The 18,522-nt window shown below is 41.2% G+C and overlaps 2 non-coding genes across 2 annotated transcripts; one reads left to right on the top strand and one right to left on the bottom strand.

Moving 5' to 3' along the window:
- Positions 1 to 5,254: 5,254 nt before the first annotated feature.
- LOC112081718 lies at positions 5,255 to 5,361 on the top strand. Its single transcript, XR_002896640.1, has one exon. It is a non-coding gene; the product is annotated as a small nucleolar RNA R71 (small nucleolar RNA).
- A 10,560-nt stretch (positions 5,362 to 15,921) lies between these two features.
- On the bottom strand, positions 15,922 to 16,028 carry LOC112081716. Its single transcript, XR_002896638.1, has one exon. It is a non-coding gene; the product is annotated as a small nucleolar RNA R71 (small nucleolar RNA).
- Between the last annotated feature and the right edge of the window lie 2,494 nt (positions 16,029 to 18,522).

Here is an 18,522-nt window from a genome sequence, read left to right as displayed (position 1 = left end):
GTGGGACTTTATAAATAGTCTGTCAGCTTGAACCTTCTAGGGTTCGACTCAAAGAAGAGAAAAATACTCAAAACGACAGGACTTTGAAAGAAAATAACAAGAAGCAAACCTAGTCTACGAAAACTTAAACTCATCGTTTCATTTAATACAAAAATGGAAAGTTTGCTTAAGACTCTTAAAACTAAACTACTTACGACGTTTTGATGTGTTACTTAGTCGTTGTGGAGGCTGAGATCACCTGCAAGGACAGTATAATAATTGAAAAGCTTACCTTGGTGTGAAGGGTTTCAGTTGGCCGCTTGTGTGGTTGTCGTGGCCGAGCTTGAAGCTGTGGCGTCTCTGGCTTGGAACCTTCTTGTAAAGTCTTCTAAGTGCTTCTCCAATGCAGCTAAGTCCTTGTCTTCAAGTCCCTAAGCTTCTTGATGCTCCGTCCTATTTTCTTGGTCTTCTTGGCCTTTCTTGGGTCCGGGTGGTGTGTTGTGAAGCAGCTCCAAATCTGCTCATTGGTGGGGCAAGATTCCACGTTCGTTAGCTTCAGAATATGTACTTGGACGAGAGATCTTACCTTTGTTGGAGGTTTCCAAGTCGTCTGGTGATTCTAGCCCGGGTATCTTAAAATTATCGGCTAAATCTTGCATGGTCTCGGCAATCTCGTTATCCGCTCGGGCAAACTTGTTTCTGTCTTGACCGTTGCATTCAGCCACCGATTTTGGTTGAGCGATGTCAGTTTCAGTGCGACAAATTCCGTCGCCAACTTGGTCTGGCCGAGGTGGTACGGATTTCTCGGCTAGAATCTCTCGTGTCTCGGCCAAAGTTTCTCGTGTATCGGCTACTTTTGAATCATCCCTTAGTTCTTCATGTTTTAAGCCTGAAAATAAAATTCTGCTCGGACTGTTAGCATTTAAATCAAAAATTGGTCGAGAGATACCCATTTTGGCCTGAGAGACTTGATCGTCTAGTGGGTCATTCCTGGATCCCAAGTATTCGGCCCCGCTTGGGCTACAAAGCTCGTTTAAGCCGTATATGACATTAAGGTCGGGCAACAACGGGTCGTCCGGTTCTAGTAAATTGATAAAGATGTGTAAAGCCCTCTTATATCTATTTCTGAGTTGTTTAATCTTGGAGTGTGTCATGGCCCTGTCTTGGACTGATGGCATTAGCTCCGGTAAGGTCTTAAGGTCGATGTCCACATCAGATGGTGCCTGACTGCTCGGCCCAACAGGAACCAAGGAGAAGTACGAAACAGGTCCTTATCTCTCTTGCGGTTTTGCATATTGCATCCTCCAGATTCATCAGGTAACCCGAAACACTTTAACCCCACCACTTAGACAGCCCTTTAATGCCAAACGCCGTCTACCCTCGATAATGTCTTTAGTGAGAATTCACTATTGCACTTTATGAATGTAGAGAGCTAGTTCACTGGAATAAAGATTTAGATTGTTTAAGTTTTGCATGACGGAAAAAGTGGACTAGTATCTTTTGTGTCTTGGTAAGAATTTTCTATACTAAGCTGTGGATTGATGCACAATATTTGGTCCTAGTTCAGGAGTTCATGTCTCTGAGATTGGTGCATTCCCTATTTTGGTTTTCACTTAACCAGTTGATAACACTGTATTTTGACCACTTTTAAAGATCGATATGAAACAATTTTTCTATGTTTTTTATTGGTTTCAAGTATTTTTATTATGTTTTTCTAGTATTTGTAGTTCCAAGACTCTTTTCAGGAAACTTAGGGAAAAGCTTAACAAAATTGATAGAAACCCAGATTTTCAGCTCAGAGCCAAACCCTTAGAAGTTCACCCCCGATTGAAGGCCTTCTCACCGTCTGATCCAGCTCAAATTCGGAGATCTCAAAGATGGAAGTATCAGCTTTCCAGCACACTTTACAGCTTGGATATCCAACAGTTCAATCAAAAGATACGCGAAGAGCAAGATGTCCCGTAAACCAGCCGGCAAGCGTTTCCACCTGCGGCCAACAGCCATTTCACCACGGTCAAAGGCTTCCCCACCGCGGCAAGCCATCCATTCCCCGCGGTCACGCACTTCCCGACCGTGGCCAGCCAACTCCGAGTTCGAAGGCCCATTTCTGAAGCCCAAAATAATTCCCTCATTTGGAGAAACCGTAAGTGACGCCTAAAGATGTCTTGAGTTCTATAAATACATGTTTTAGGAACCCTAATTCATATCACCCTTTACACCATCTTGTTTTCTTATTGTTTTTATACTTTAGCTTTTAGGGAGAGAGAGATTTGTCTCTTGAACCCTTGTTCTTTCTTTTTCAATTTCGACTTCTGTTCTACTTTTAATACTATGTTTTTGATTTAGTTTATCATGTCTGAGTAGTTTTATTGTTGGGTCTAAGGGATTTTCGATGGGGATACATATGTTCGATGAGGATTCCATGAGCTATTGAAGCCGAATCTTAGAACCTTTTCTTCTGAATTTATTTTTACTGCATGAGAGTAGCGTCATAAACTACAATCTAATCGAGATGGTTGGTGACACGAAAGTGTTCATCCGATGTCAGATCTAGTTTGGGAGAGCAAAACAAACATAGGAGTGGAAACCTACTTATGGGTGATTTGTGAATGCTGACGAGTCTTAAACATAATGCATTCTAGGGCCAGAGGGGAAACCTACTGGTCAGGGTTGAGAGAGATAGTTGTCTATGATCACGACAGTGGCATATTTATACGTCCGTGACTCTAGTTTGAAAAGTATAAGCTAAGATCTTATCAAATTTACTCTCTAGCAATGTTTTGAATCGTTCATACCCCAGAGAAAACTTTCTTAAAACCCAGCGCCTCTTTTCTATAGATTTACACCGATTGTCATTCGAGCTTTAGTCTAGTATTTTTACTCTTTCAGTCCATTTTCATTAAAGCAATTAGGTTTAGCTGTTTTTCTCGTTTTTAGTCAATTTCATTAAGTTTAGTTATTAGGTCATTTTAATTCCTGTATTTTCCCTTTAAGATTAGTTTTTACGTTTTAAAGACACCACAAAAACCCTCACAAAAATCGCCTGGTTCTAGACTTACTTACTTTATATTTCTTTAGAAGGCTTTTGCAGGAAAGATCCTCCTTCCCTGTGGATTCGATCCCTAAGTACTACAATCGGTCAGTTGTGCACTTGCGGCTATTGATTTCATTTAGGGTAAAACTTGAAAACCCTCGACATGACCACATCATTAGGTCACATAGACCAAGGAGCAGAAGCAGGAGTTGTGAAGTAGTTGAACCCTTTATTGACAACATACACCTGCTGCATAGAAGAGGCAGAAGAGAATGGGACAGAGCTGCTCATCAAGAAGGAGAAGATTATCTTCAGCAGTTGGGTATGGAACAGCATATGGAACAAACTAAGCACCAGGCTCAAGTGAATGTGGCTCAGGCTGAGATATATGTGTAGCAACCGTTTGTGAATCAGAACATGGTACAAAGAAATGAACGCCAGGTTCAGCAGAATCAGCAGCAAGCGGCTAGGAATGAGAACCAAGCTCACAACAATAGCGCTGAGCTGTTTTTAACGACGCGGTGTTTATGTAGTGCCGTGCTAGAAAATTGGCAAGACGACTTTGTTAAAAGGTAATGCCGAGCCGTGTTTAACGATGAGGCGATAATGGCGAGTCATGTTAAGCGACATGATATTTTTGAGAGAAGATAAGGCCGAGCCGTTTTGCTACGACGAGGCGATCAATACAAAAGATAATGCCGAGCCATTTCGTTTAACGACAAGGCGTTTCAAGACAGTACCGAGCCGTTTTGTTAACGACGAGGCGATTATGATGAGCCATGTTTAACGACATGGCAATTTTGATAAAAGAAAACGCCAAGCCGTGTTTGACGACAAGACATTTGTGTAAAGATCATGCTTAATCAAACGACTAGGCGTTCTAGTTTAAGTAGGCCAAGCCGTTCTAAACGACAAGGCATGTCATAAAGCGTTATTGAGCCTTTTAAACGGAGAAGCACTGAACTGTTTCTCACAAGGCTCAGCCGTTGTTATCCAAGACACGTGCATTGGACGCTCCCTACTATTATTCGTCTCTCGTGGGAACCATTGTGGATTCCACGCGCGATATTTATGATTTCGCTGAATTTTGAGGTTCATATGGACCCCACGTGCTTCGCTGCTTCTATATAAGGGGTCCTTTGCTCTCATTCTCCTCATAACTTCAGATTCACAAATTCACAAAGGTAGCCCAGCTTGGGAATTGATTTGGGTTTCACCCTTGTTGAACCAGTGCTAGAGACTCCATCAGATGTCCTTCCTTGAACAGTTCTCTGATCCTTTCTTTCAGTAATCTCAGAATCATTCTTTCTCATATCAAAAGAAGCTGCCTCCCCACCTTCTTTCTCAATGTCCTCATTGAGATCACTGAACATGAACTCAAACTCATCTATGATGGCCTCCTCATCATCTTTTGTCAGGCATTTTTCACTTGAGACATTGCCATGGAGAAGGTCCTCAATTTCTTGGACAGCAGCATGATTCTCATCATTTGAGAGGATTGCATTGCAGTATTCTGTTTGATGTGCAATTGATGTCCCTGGTAAAGATCTTTGAGCTTGAGAACTGCAGTGGCCCTTGTTGTTCTCTAGAGTCTTGACTTTGGAAGCCAAGGTTGAAAGTTGAGTTAGAAGATCAGAATAAGTGCAATCCACCTTGTTGTTAATCTCTGCCATTTTCTTGTTGAAGTCTATGGCACCACTTGCTTGACCTTTGAGGATTTGCTGGAGCAGGTTCTGCACTTCTTGATCCTTATTCTCTGAGTTCTGTTGGAGACTCTGTTGTTGGGGAGAGAAAAAACCTTGTTGTTGAGTGTTTTGAGGATAGAAGTTCTGGTTTGGGGGATTCTTGTAGTAGGTAAAGCCCTTTTGGTAACCTTGTTGGCCACCTACAAAGTTCACCTCAGCTGTGATGTCTTCCCTTTGAAATGTGTCTTGAAACACATGATTCACATCTCTAACAAAGTTGGCTGACTGATGAGAAGCTAAGAGAAGTGTGTCTAGCTTCTCATTGAGAGACTTGATGCCTTTCCTTGTCCTTTCCTCTTCAGCACTCACAGCTCCTCTTGAATTCCTTTCAAAGTCTGATCCATAAAGCTCATCACTTTGAGCTACATTCTCCACTAGGGTCATGGCATCATTGACTTACTTGGTCATGAAATTACCATTTGAAGCTGTGTCCAAGAGGAGTCTGACCTTTGGTAAAGCACCTCTGTAGAAGGTACTTAGCAGCTGACAATCTGAGAATCCATGGTTAGGGCATTACATGGTATACCCTCTAAATCTTTCCCAAGCCTCACAAAATGATTCATGGTTCTTCTGAATGAAACTTGAGATTTCATTTCTTAACTTTGCTGTTCTTGATGAAGAGAAGAACTTGGTTAGAAATGCTCTTTTGCATTGCTCCCATGTTGTGACTGATCCTTGAGGTATAGACTTTTCCCACTGACGAGCTTTGTCTCCTAGAGAAAAAGGGAATAGCCTAAACTTGAAACTGTCCTCACTCACTCCATTCATCTTAGTTAGATCACAAACTCTATCAAAGTTGTCAATGTGATCTAATGGGTCTTCTAATGCCAAGCCATGGAACCTGTTTGATTGCACCATGATGATCAAGCCAGATTTGATCTCAAAATCGTTTTCAGGTGTAGGAGCTTGAATCCCATATCGACCCTGAGTATTGGCCTCATCACCAGCTCCCACAACTATTCTTGGACGTGGTGCTGGACCCTCTTGCTGAGCCTGGTGGTTTCCATTACCACCATGAGCCTGTTGTCCTTGATCCATACCCAACTTCTCAATGTGCTCAGCTCTTTCTCTTTGTCTCCTTGCTTGACTTCTGGTGTTCATACACCTGAAAACAAAGGCAGCACTTGAAAGGTAATCAGTAAAACAAAAGAAAATGACTTGATCTCAAGAAGATCCACAGTCCTAATGCTAGAATGAATCTCCAATTGGCAACGGCGCCAAATTGATAGTTGGAATTTTTCAATCCTTGATCAATTCCTCAACTACTCATGTCATTGTAGCACTTGAGGTATCAATCCAAATGGAGAGATTCTAGGCACTAAGACTATGAGGATCAATTCTTAATCAAGTTTAATAAGCAGATGAGTTGGTAACCAAGAGTATCTAAAAGCATATAATAAAACAAGTAAGAACAAGCAGTAATTAAGAATTAAACAAGCAAACAAGACAAACAAAACAAAGACTCAAATTCAAATAAAGAGAAAGCTAAACCTCTAGATGTGATCATTGATTAGGGTGCTTTAAATGTGAATTCATGATGCTAAGCAAACAATGCAACACTTGCAATTCTTTAGTCTAGACTTCCAAATAAGATTAATTCATTCTCATGACAAAAATCCCTTTGTTAATTACCAAATCAATACTAATTCCCATTAGATGAATAAGCAATCAACAAGCATAAGGTTCCATGTCTAAAATGACCAGACAGCCTCTTTGTGCATCAAAATAAGAGCTAAGAAAGACTGAATCTTATACAGAAAGATAAAGCAAGCATCACATGATCTCAAATTCCAATTAACTTAGAACTTTAATCTAGATTAATCCTCTCATGAAGGCATTAACCGCTACACTAATCCATTTTTAAACCAAATCATCATTTGTGAAATATGAATCAATGAGCATTAAGAAACAGTTCTAATATGACATTCATGCATTTGACAATCATTCCCATGATGAAAAAGGCATAAACCCTTAAGTTAGATCATTCAGGCATTTCATCAAATACCTTGTGGGTGGAGAAATGCCTAAGTTCTAGATCAAGCTTATAATGAGAGATCTAGCATTAAGAGCAGCTAACTAAGGAAAGGAAAGGAGAATCTAGAACCTAAACATCATAAATCAAACATCAAAGCACCCTAATCTACACACCTAGAAGCTTAAAAGAAGACTACTCACTAATCATGATGAACACACCATTTCCTTTGCAAGAAGTGATGTTAATCATGATTAGAAGCAAAGATAAGAAGATGATATGATAAGAAACAGACTTAGATTGATTAAATCCTTGAGATATCTCTTAACAAACTCGTTTTTAACAAGAGAAAACAAAGCCTAAGTCTTGGAAAAAACCCTAAAAAGCATATATAGTGTCTCTTGCGGACCGGGTCAGCCCAGGACAAACTGGGTACTGACCTGGCTTCAAATGGGTCATGTCTCAAGTGTGCGACATGGTCAGGTGCTTCCCAAGTCGCAGGCCCAAGTCGCACAGCCATAGAAGCAGCCTTGTGCGCCATAAATCCCTCAGCCTCAGCCGCATGCCTATCTAGGTGTAAACAGCGAATGTTTGTGCTGCTCAGGCTTCCTTCTCTTCAACTAGCACAACCAGGACGCATTATGGAGATAATATGTGTGCGATATGGTCACTTCCTTGTCCAAGTCGCATGCCCAAGTCGGTGTAATTTGCGAACACATGTGCTACATGGTTTCACTTCATGTACAACTCGCACGTCTATCTCGCACAGCATTGTGGTCTTACTCAAATTTGATTCTGGAAGTCTCCTTACACTCATCTCTAAAGTCTCAACTTGTTTCCAGAGCGTTGAACATTCATGGGTGCGAGTTAATCAAGTCGCAGTACCATATCGCACAACCTAAGCCTTCTCGGACCACTTTGCATTGAGGGGAGAGTAACTTCCAGGATATGGCTCCAAATGGCATGATTTCAACTGCATTGGAAAGACAATTCCAATATCTCGAACTTTGGTGAAGGGTTCGGGTTCAGGTGACGTTGGAAAAGGCTCCGTTCCACCGGTTATTTGATGCGCATCGCGTTGGTCTTTTATCCGCTCCGAGACATGTACTGCTTCTTATCGCCGTAACTTTCAGCTCAAAACTTAAAATAGGACGATCTAAAGTGTTCTGGAAACTAGACTCAACGCTCTTGATTCTTTTTCAGACTCTGGAGGCTGAATCCTGGTGAAATTTCTCTTTCTCAGGTGATCAAGTAGAGGGATTGTCGGCTCCATAACACTTGTCCGAGTCTGATGCACATAGGGTGATGGTCTCTCCATGGCTTTTGTCCCAATTGCTCCCAGTTAGCTCCAAATGACCTGTAAACACTCCAAAAGTGCAAAACTCTCTAGGACCTAATGCAATTCCTAACTAAAGACGAAAGCAAAGACAAATATATGTAAAACTACCTAAATGTATGCATGAGACTCAATATTTGGACAAAAAAGCAATCCTAAACATGACAAAATATGAGAATATCAGCCATTACTTCTGTGAGAGCAAATAATCAATCCCTGAGATAGAAGACTTTTTCAATCTTGCCAGAAGAGGTAAACCTGTTCGAACACTTCACAAAATAGAAGGTGTAAGTCAGTTTCTTATCTCGTGTTCTATTAGAGGAGACATGTTTAAAAACATGCTTTGTGATTCTGGAGCTTGTCTTAACATGATGTCCAAGGTAATTGCTTTGAGACTTGGCATTAAACATCTGCGCAGGACTAGAGCAAAGATTAGTCTAGCTGATGATTCCAATGCAACGCCTCAAGGAATAGCTCATGAAATTCCTTTGAGAATAGGAGATTGCATTGTGCCTGTCGACTTCTAAATTGTCCAAACGAGACACGCATCATATCCAGTGATTCTCGGATGGTATTTTCTAGCAACTTCCGGAGCTATAATGGACTGGCCAAACCGGAGGATTTTCATTTGCTAATATCGATAAAGATGTCTTCACAGAAGCTGTCCCATACAACAGCAAAGCAGGAAAACGTTCTGCAACAGAAGAGTTTGAAGAAGAACTTTGGAGTGACGAAGAACCTGCTAGGCAAAGCAAGGAGATGTCGAAAAAGACTTGTCTCAGGACAAGGTCTTCTTCATTGGACTAAGCCACGTCCAACACCAAAAGTCGAGCTAAACGACTTAAAACTGAAGCGCTTAATGGGAGGCAACCCATTTAGGTATTGTTTTCTTTAGGATTTTTCTTTCTTTTTCTATTGATCTTTTTCTTTTTCTTAGTTTCAGGTGTTTCTTATAAAACCAAAAAAAAGCCAAAAAAAGAAAAAAAAAAAAGAAGGATGGTCCCTGACCGCTCGGCCCGGTAGGAACCAAGGAGAAGCAGGAACAGGCCGCGACACAAGCCCCCGTGGTCGCAGATGCTCTGACCGCGGGAAATACATGTTCGACCGCGGTGGCGTTTTTCTGACTGTGGCCAAGGACCGGTTTGCCGCGGTCGCGTGGCTCCTGACCGCGGCAAATGGTCGTTGAGATGAAACCCGACCCCAAACCACCCACTTCACCTCATTTCACCTCACCAATCCCCACTCCACCTCATTCATCACCCTCCACCACCTTCATCACCACCTATCACCTTCCCAAACCTCTTCGAATGAATCCGGTTCATTTCCACCAGCATCCCGGATCCAGGTAAGTTCTCTTTGGCCTTACCAATTCGATTATATATGCATCTTTCTCATCCAATCTCGACTTGTTTCACACTGAGGACAGTGTGATTTAAGTATGGGGGAGGATTTCATCCCTTTCTACCCACTTTTCGTTCATGAGTCTTGCATTATCTACACTTTTTGCAATTTCCTTAAAGTTTTTCAGAATCGGTTTTCAAAACATAATACGTTTTAAAGGGAATGGTGAACATGAATCAATGATAGTTGACTGTGTGCTTTTAGATTGTTCCTAGTGACATGCTCATTCATGATTTAGGAATAGACTAGGCAGTAGCTAAGCACATTTGAAACGAAACACCCCAGAGGAATTTGAATGATTTCGATTTAGATGAAGGAATACACTAGCTCTGTTTTATTTGGACTTAATTTGGACTTAATTTTCTCATTGAAGCATTAGACCAGGGAAACGAATCATACATTCAGGACTCCTTTATCCTTTTACCACTCTCAGTTGATCCTGAATTGCTAGTTCATCTTTAGCTAGTTCCCCACCTTAACCAATCCTCTTTCAAACCACATGCACTCTTGTTTTCTATTGACTTATATGCAGATAAGTGCAAAAACGTTGGAGAGAAAGAGGAACGACGCAGTTTTCAGTCACCAAGGACAGAGACCTGCGATTTACCGGAAAAGTTCCCGGAAGGATTCAGCACAAGAGGAAGCTCAGTTTGCCTTAGAAGAATCTCAAATTTTGGTACAATCTCGTCCTTTAGTCTCTCTCTCTTTAAAATGCATTTTCTTCTTAAAAAAACAAAAAAAACAAAAAAAACAAAAAAAAAACAAAAAAAAAACAAAAAAAAAACAAAAAAAATCCGAAAATAAGAAAAGAAAGGAAATAAAAGCCTTAGAGAGTCTAGAGAGGTCGAATTTTAAGTCCCAAGGCTGCTGGAGTTCGATTTTATGGAGTTTTGGAGATCATTTTATGATTCCCGGAAATAATCTAAGTCTGGGGGAATAGCTGTTTACAACCAAGGAGGAAGGATTATGCAACAACATTTGGCAAGAAGAAGTGACTGAAAATTGCGGTCATCAACAGGTCTTCATCTCTCTTGCGGTTTTGCATATTATCTTGCATCCTCCAGATCTTCAGGAAACCCGAAACACTTTAACTCCACCACTTAAATAGCCCTTTAATGCCAAACGCCGTCTACCCTGGATGATGTTTTTAATGAGAACTCACTATTGAACTTAATGAATGTAGAGAGCTAGTTGACTGGAATCAAGATATAGATTGTTTAAGTTTTCATGACGGAAAAAGTGGACTAGTATCTTTTGTGCATTGGTGAGAATTTTCTAGACTAAGTTGTGGATTGATGCACTATCTTTGGTCCTAGTTTAGGAGTTCATGTCTCTGAGATTTGTGCATTCCCTATTTTTGTTTTCACTTAACCAGTTTAGGCTTTTGCTTTGTTTGAGGACAAACAAAGGTTTACGTCTGGGGGAGTTGATAACACCGTATTTTGACCACTTTTATGGATCGTTTTGAAATACTTTTTCTAGGTTTTTAATTGCTTTTACGTACTTTTATTACGTTTTTCTAGTATTTGTAGTTCCAAGACTCTTTTCAGGTAACTTAGGGAAAAGCTTAACAAAATGGATAGAAAACCAGATTTCAGCTCAGAGTCAAACCGTCAGAAGTTCACCCCCGATTGAAGGCCTAATGGTGACTGGTGAGTGAGGGTTGTGTCGAGGGTTGTCAAGTTTTACCCTAAATGAAATCAATAGCCGCAAATGCACAGCTGATCGATTGTAGTACTTAGGGATCGAATCCACAGGGAAGGAGGATCTTTTCCTGCAAAAAGGCTTTGACATAAGTATAAAGTAAGGAAGTCTAGAACCAAAACGGTTTTGTGGGGGTTTGGTAGTGTGTTTAAATTGTAAAAAACGAAATATTAAAAGAGAATACGAGAATTAAATTGCGTAATAACTAAACTTAACGAAAATGACTAAAAATGTAAAAAACGGATCTCTAATTGCTTAAATGAAAATCTACTAAAAAGGAAAGACAATATTGAACTAAAGCTTGAAAGAAAATCGGTGTAAATCAATGGGAAAGAAGGCGTTGGGGTTCAGGGAAGTTTTCTCAGGGGTACGAACGATTCAAAATATTGCTAGAGAGTAAATTGATAAGATCTTAGCTAAAACTTTTCGAACTGGAGTCACGGACGTATGAATACGCCACTGTCGTGATCATAGAGAACTATCTCTCTCAACCCTGACCAATAGGTTTCCACTCTGGCCCTGGAAGAGAAGAGATGCATTATGTTTAAGACTCGTCTTAATTCACAAATCGCCCATAGGTAGGTTTCCACTCCTATGTTTGTTTTGCTCTCCCAAACTAGATCTGATACCTGATGAACACTTTCGTGTCACCAAGCATCTGGATCAGATTGTAGTTCATGACGCTACTCTCATGCAGTAAAAACGAATTCAGAAGAAAAAGTTCTAAGATTCGGCTCAAAAGCTCATGGAATCCTCATCGAACATATAAATCCCCATCGAAAATCCCTTAATCCCAACAATAAAACTACTCAGACATGATGAACGAAATCAAAAACATAGTATTAATAAGTAGAATAGAAACCGAAATTGAAAAAGAAAGAACAAGGGTTCAAGAGAACAAATCTCTCTCCCTAAAACCTAAAACTTAAAAGTATTCTAAAACAATAAGAAAGATAGAATATATCGATTAGGGTTCCTAAGACATGTATTTATTGTGCTCAAGACCTCTCTGGACGGCACTTAGGGTTTCTCCAAATGAAGGATCATTGTGGGCTTCAGAAATGGGCTTCTGCGCTCGGAGGTTGATGGTCACGGTCGGGAGTGCTCTGACCATGGGGAATGAGTGGTTTGCCGCGGTCGGGTTTATTTCTTGTTGCCTGACCGCGGGAAATTGCTTGTTGGCCGCGGGTGGAAGTGCTTGCCGGCTGGTTTACGGGACATCTTGCTCTTCGCGTATCTTTTGATTGAACCGTTGGATTGCCAAGCTGTAAAGTGCACTGGAAAGCTGATACTTCCATCTTTAAGGTCTCTAAAGAGAGAGGCGACGAGGCGGTTGTTTCTGGCTCGGACCCTGCCAAAGAGGGTAATGCTGAACGGGGAGAGATTTTCCCCGAGGCGTCCACCAGAACGCCGAGCGTGTCGAGGGATCCTCCTACGCCTCTTGCCTCAGCGGTGCACGCGCTTCAGCAACACACAAGGCCCGACGCTTCTAAGCTTGTGAAACACGAGGGGATGAAACGCATACGATCTTCCAATGAGAAAGCCAAAGGAGTGGCTTATGACAAGGACGAGGTCATAAAGAAGAAGCAGAAGGTGGTCCCTGAAAAGCTTGTTGTCGATGATGCCGAGGCTTCGGCATCTCTTTTCTCCAAGATCAACAACGCCAATGTTATCTTGCCGCACCCCGAAAAGCTCAGACGGTCGAAGCCCTATGCTGCGATGGCACAACGCATGACCAAGGTATGGTTTGTTGTTTTACCTTTATTACTTTCTTGCGTTAAAACTCATTTTTGATCTTCCGTCTTTCTTAATTTTATGCTGCAGTGAATGAGATGATGGCCGGCTATGAGGCCGACGCGCTTAAAGATGAGCGTCGCCTTGAAAAGGCTAGACGCGACGCCGCAACTTTCAAAGCCGAGCTAGAGAAGGCCTCGGGGGAGAATGCAAAAGTGTTAGCCCGGATGGAGGCACTCGAGGAAAAGAAAAAGGTCTTGAAGGCGGACTGTGAAAAGATGGTCACCTGATATACTCATATTTTGTCATGTTTAGGATTGCGTTTTTGTCTAAATATTGAGTCTCATGTACACATTTAGGTAGTTTTATATCTATTTGTCTTTGCTTTTGTCTTTAGTTAGGAATTGCATTAGGTCCTAGAGTGTCCTGCATTTTTGGAGTGTTCTCAGGTCATTTGAAGACTTTTGAGAGAAACTTGAAGCTGGGATCATGGAGGAACCCTCACCTGTGCACAGCAACTCGGACAGATGGTTTGGTGCTGACAAAACCCTCACTTTGATCGCGTGGGAAGAAGGACTTGCAATGCAATATGTATGTCCCTTCATCAAAGTTGGAGATGATAGAGTCACGGTCCCAGAACAGGTCGAATTATTGGATTTGGAGTCGTAAGATGAGAGTTAAGGAAGGCAAGAGACATACATATCAGCCAGACGTCTAAGAGTGGATAAGGTGCTAACTGTCATGATTTGATACGGTGATAATGCCACGGCCTGAGCTTGGCCATGGTATAATATGACAACTCTCGGGATTTGACATGGTCTTGAAGCACGGCCTTGGACCTGACCACGACAAGCAATGAAGATCTTTGACACGCCCATAATGTCATGGTCGGGATTTGACATGGTCTTGAAGCATGGCCTGATGTTTGGCCGTGGCAATCACCGAATCATCAACACCTTGCCACGCCCAAAATGACACGGTCCAGATCAAGAACGTGGCAATCGAAGAAGTTCATCACCCAAACCCAGAAAAGAAGAGACACAGCCACTAAACATGGTGTAAATCAAGCCATGGCAACCTTAATCATGAAGAATCTGTCCAAGAACTTTGACACTATCAGTTTGCCACGGTCTGGCCAAGCATCATCTGACCGTGGCAAACCACACCACTATCCATCAAAGCCGGTCAGGATCCAGTTTGTCCTGGGCTGACCCGGTCCATTAGCACTTAGTATATATAGCTTTTTGGAAAAAAAACCCTAAACATCTTATCTTCTCTCTTAGTTTCTCTCTTGTTTTCTTACCTTATCTGTGTAAAACCGACGTGATTAAGAGATATCTAAGAGATTTCATTATCTTAAAGCTGTTTCTTATCATTTGATCATCTCATCTCAACTTCTAATCATGATTAACACCACCTCTTGCAAAGGAAATGGTGTGTTCATCATGATTAGTGAGTAGTATTCTTTTAAGCTTCTAGGTGTGTAGATTAGGGTGCTTAGATGTAGATTAATGGTTGTTTAAGCTTAGATTCTCTTCTCCTTTCCTTAGTTAGCTGATCCTAATGCTAGATCTCTCATTATAAGCTTGATCTAGAACTTAGGCATTTCTCCATCCACAAGGTGTTTGATGAAATGCCTGAATGAGCTAACTTAAGGGTTTATGCCTTTTTCATCATGGGAATGATAGTTAAATGCATGAATGACATATTAGGACTGTTTCTTAATGCTCATTGATTCATATTTGACAAATGATGATTTGGTTTGAAAATGGATTAGTGTAGAGGCTAATGCCTTCATGAGAGGATTAATCTAGATTAGAGTTCTAAGTTAATTGGAATTTAAGATCATGTGATGTTTGCTTTATCTTTCTGTATAAGATTCAGTCTTTATTATCTCTTATTTTGATGCACAAAGAGGCTGTCTGGTCATTTTAGACTTGGAACCTTATGCTTGTTGATTGTTTATTCATCTAATGGGAATTAGTCTTGAATTGGTAATTAACAAAAGGATTTTTGTCATGAGAATGAATTAATCTGATTTGGAAGTCTAGACTAAAGAATTGCAAGTGTTGCATTGTTTGCTTAGCATCATGAATTCACATTTAAAGCACCCTGATCAATGATCACATCTAGAGGTTTAGCTTTCTCTTTATTTGAATTTGAGTGTTTGTTAAGTTTCTCTTGCTTGTTTAATTCTTAATTACTGCTTGTTCTTGCTTGCTTTATGTTTTTAGATCACCTTGTTACCAACTTATCTGCTTATTAAACTTAAATTAAGATAGCTCCTCATAGTTCTAGTGTCTAGAATCTCTCCATTTCGATTGATACCTCAAGTGCTACAATAACATGAGTAGTTGAGGAAGTGATCAAGGATTGAAAAATTCCTACTATCAATTTGGCGCCGTTGCCAATTGGAGATTCATTCTAGCATTAGGACTTTGGATCTTCTTGAGATCAAGTCATTTTCTTTTGTTTTACTGATTACCGTTCAAGTGCTGCCTTTGTTTTCAGGTGTATGAACACCAGAAGTCAAGCAAGGAGACAAAGAGAAAGAGCTGAGCACATTAAGAAGTTGGGTATGGATCAAGGACAACAGGCTCATGGTGGTAATGGAAACCACCAGGCTCAGCAAGAGGGTCCAGCACCACGTCCAAGAATAGTTGTGGGAGCTGGTGATGAGGCCAATACTCAGGGTCAGAGATATGGGATTCAAGCTCCTACACCTGAAAACGATTTTGAGATCAAATCTGGCTTGATCATCATGGTGCAATCAAACAGGTTCCATGGCTTGGCATTAGAAGACCCATTAGATCACATTGACAACTTCGATAGAGTTTGTGATCTAACTAAGATGAATGGAGTGAGTGAGGACAGTTTCAAGTTGAGGCTATTCCCTTTTTCTCTAGGAGACAAAGCTCATCAGTGGGAAAAGTCTATACGTCAAGGATCAGTCACAACATGGGAGCAATATAAAAGAGCATTTCTAACCAAGTTCTTCTCTTCATCAAGGACAGCAAAGTTAAGAAATGAAATCTCAAGTTTCATTCAGAAGAACCATGAATCATTTTGTGAGGCTTGGGAAAGATTTAGAGGGTATACCATGCAATGCCCTAACCATGGATTCTCAGATTGTCAGCTGCTAAGTACCTTCTATAGAGGTGCTTTACCAAAGGTCAGACTCCTCTTGGACACAGCTTCAAATGGTAATTTCATGACCAAGTAAGTCAATGATGCCATGACCCTAGTGGAGAATGTAGCTCAAAGTGATGAGCTTTATGGATCAGACTTTGAAAGGAATTCAAGAGGAGCTGTGAGTGCTGAAGAGGAAAGGACAAGGAAAGGCATCAAGTCTCTCAATGAGAAGCTAGACACACTTCTCTTAGCTTCTCATCAGTCAGCCAACTTTGTTAGAGATGTGAATCATGTGTTTCAAGACACATTTCAAAGGGAAGACATCACAGCTGAGGTGAACTTTGTAGGTGGCCAACAAGGTTACCAAAAGGGCTTTACCTACTACAAGAATCCCCCAAACCAGAACTTCTATCCTCAAAACACTCAACAACAAGGTTTTTTCTCTCCCCAACAACAGAGTCTCCAACAGAACTCAGAGAATAAGGATCAAGAAGTGCAGAACCTGCTCCAGCAAATCCTCAAAGGTCAAGCAAGTGGTGCCATAGACTTCAACAAGAAAATGGCAGAGATTAACAACAAGGTGGATTGCACTTATTCAGATCTTCTAACTCAACTTTCAACCTTGGCTTCCAAAGTCAATACTCTAGAGAACGACAAGGGCCACTGCAGTTCTCAAGCTCAAAGATCTTTACCAGGGACATCAATTGCACATCAAACAGAATACTGCAATGCAATCCTCTCAAATGATGAGAATCATGCTGCTGTCCAAGAAATTGAGGACCTTCTCCATGGCAATGTCTCAAGTGAAAAATGCCTGACAAAAGATGATGAGGACGCCATCATAGATGAGTTTGAGTTCATGTTCAGTGATCTCAATGAGGACATTGAGAAAGAAGGTGGGGAGGCAGCTTCTTTTGATATGAGAAAGAATGATTCTGAGATTACTGAAAGAAAGGATCAGAGAATGGTTCAAGGAAGGACATCTGATGGAGTCTCTAGCACTGGTTCAACAAGGGCGAAACCCAAATCAATTCCCAAGCTAGGTAATCCAGGAAAGTTCTCCATCTCATGCTCTCTTGGAAGTTTGAAAGTGGACAATGCTTTATGTGATTCTGGATCAAGCATCAGTGTAATGTCTTTAGACATGGTGGAGAGACTAGGGATCAAGAGTCTTAAGCATCACCCCATGTCAATTACCTTTGGAGATTCATCCTCAAAGAAGCCATATGGAATCCTTGAAGACTACCCATTAAAGATTGGTGAATGCACAATTCCAACTGATTTTGTAGTCATGAAGATGAAAAAGACCAAAGAGCTACCTCTTCTGCTTGGAACTCCATTTCTGAACACCACAGGAGCTAGGATGGACTTTGATACTCAAAGAGTGGTGCTTACTAAGGTAGATGATGAAGTATCTTATCCCCTTAAATCTCCTCTGGCTGGGTTTTGTGGGGTTATATCTGATGATTCTTATGAGTTGAAACACTATGAGATGAAGTATGTGGGGAGTACTGGAACTATAGAAGAAACTCAACCCCTTGCATCTGTTGAGAAGAAGAAAGAATCCTTAGTAAGACCTGATCTTGAGTTTGAAGGAGATTTCTTTAGTGATGATGAAGCTTGCTTGGAATATTTTTCTCCCACACCAAGTGAGAAGGAAGTCAGCAGCAACAAAAGCAATGGTTCAGGGTCTCAAGACAAGAACCCAACAAGCACCAAATCATTCACTCTTGGGTCCCATTCTCAGGTGATAAAGCTCACTCCATGGAAGTTTGATGGTGGAGCTGTGGAATACAAGGTTAAAGGCATTGGAGGATCAAAACCTTTTGCAAAAGTCAGGGCAATCCTCACACAAAAGCTCATAGACAAAAGATCTGATGGTGTCCAAGAGCTGATGAACAAGGACCTCATGCTTGAATTCATGGACAAGACAAAGAGCATCAAAGCTCCTCCTCTCCCTCACTAAAAAGAGTGTAAGAAGTCAAACTTAGTGACTTTAAACAAAGTGCTCTTGGGAGACACCCCAAACTTATCCTTTGTAAATATTATTTTTAATGCTTTCTTTTGCTGTTTTTAGGATGTTTGATGTGTTTTGTGGAGTTTGTTCAGGTTCCAGATGACCTGGTGTTCTTTGGCCTCAAGGAATAGTGGACAAGATGCAAGGAAATGCAAAATTTGGCTAAGTTCACAGTTTGCCACACCCATGAATCACTGCTTGACCCAGGCGTGGCATGAGGCTTTTTCTTGGATGCCAACCTTCGGTGATTGCCATTGCGAGATTGCCACGCCCAGAATTGAACCATGGCAAGTTGAATTTTGAATAGATCACCATTTGGCTTTTGCCACGGGAGGAATGCCACGGGTAGATTCAAGGCGTGGCAACATGTTTTAAGGCAGCAGAACCTTCGGCTTTTGCCATGGTCTCTTTGCCATGGTCACATCCAAGCCGTGGCAATTTGTTAGAGGAAGAACAAAAGAATGCCAT

This window comes from Eutrema salsugineum, unplaced genomic scaffold (assembly GCF_000478725.1).
Source record: "Eutrema salsugineum unplaced genomic scaffold, Eutsalg1_0 scaffold_10, whole genome shotgun sequence".
Taxonomy (NCBI): Eukaryota; Viridiplantae; Streptophyta; class Magnoliopsida; order Brassicales; family Brassicaceae; genus Eutrema; species Eutrema salsugineum.
This window is presented reverse-complemented; position numbering and strand designations above follow the sequence as displayed.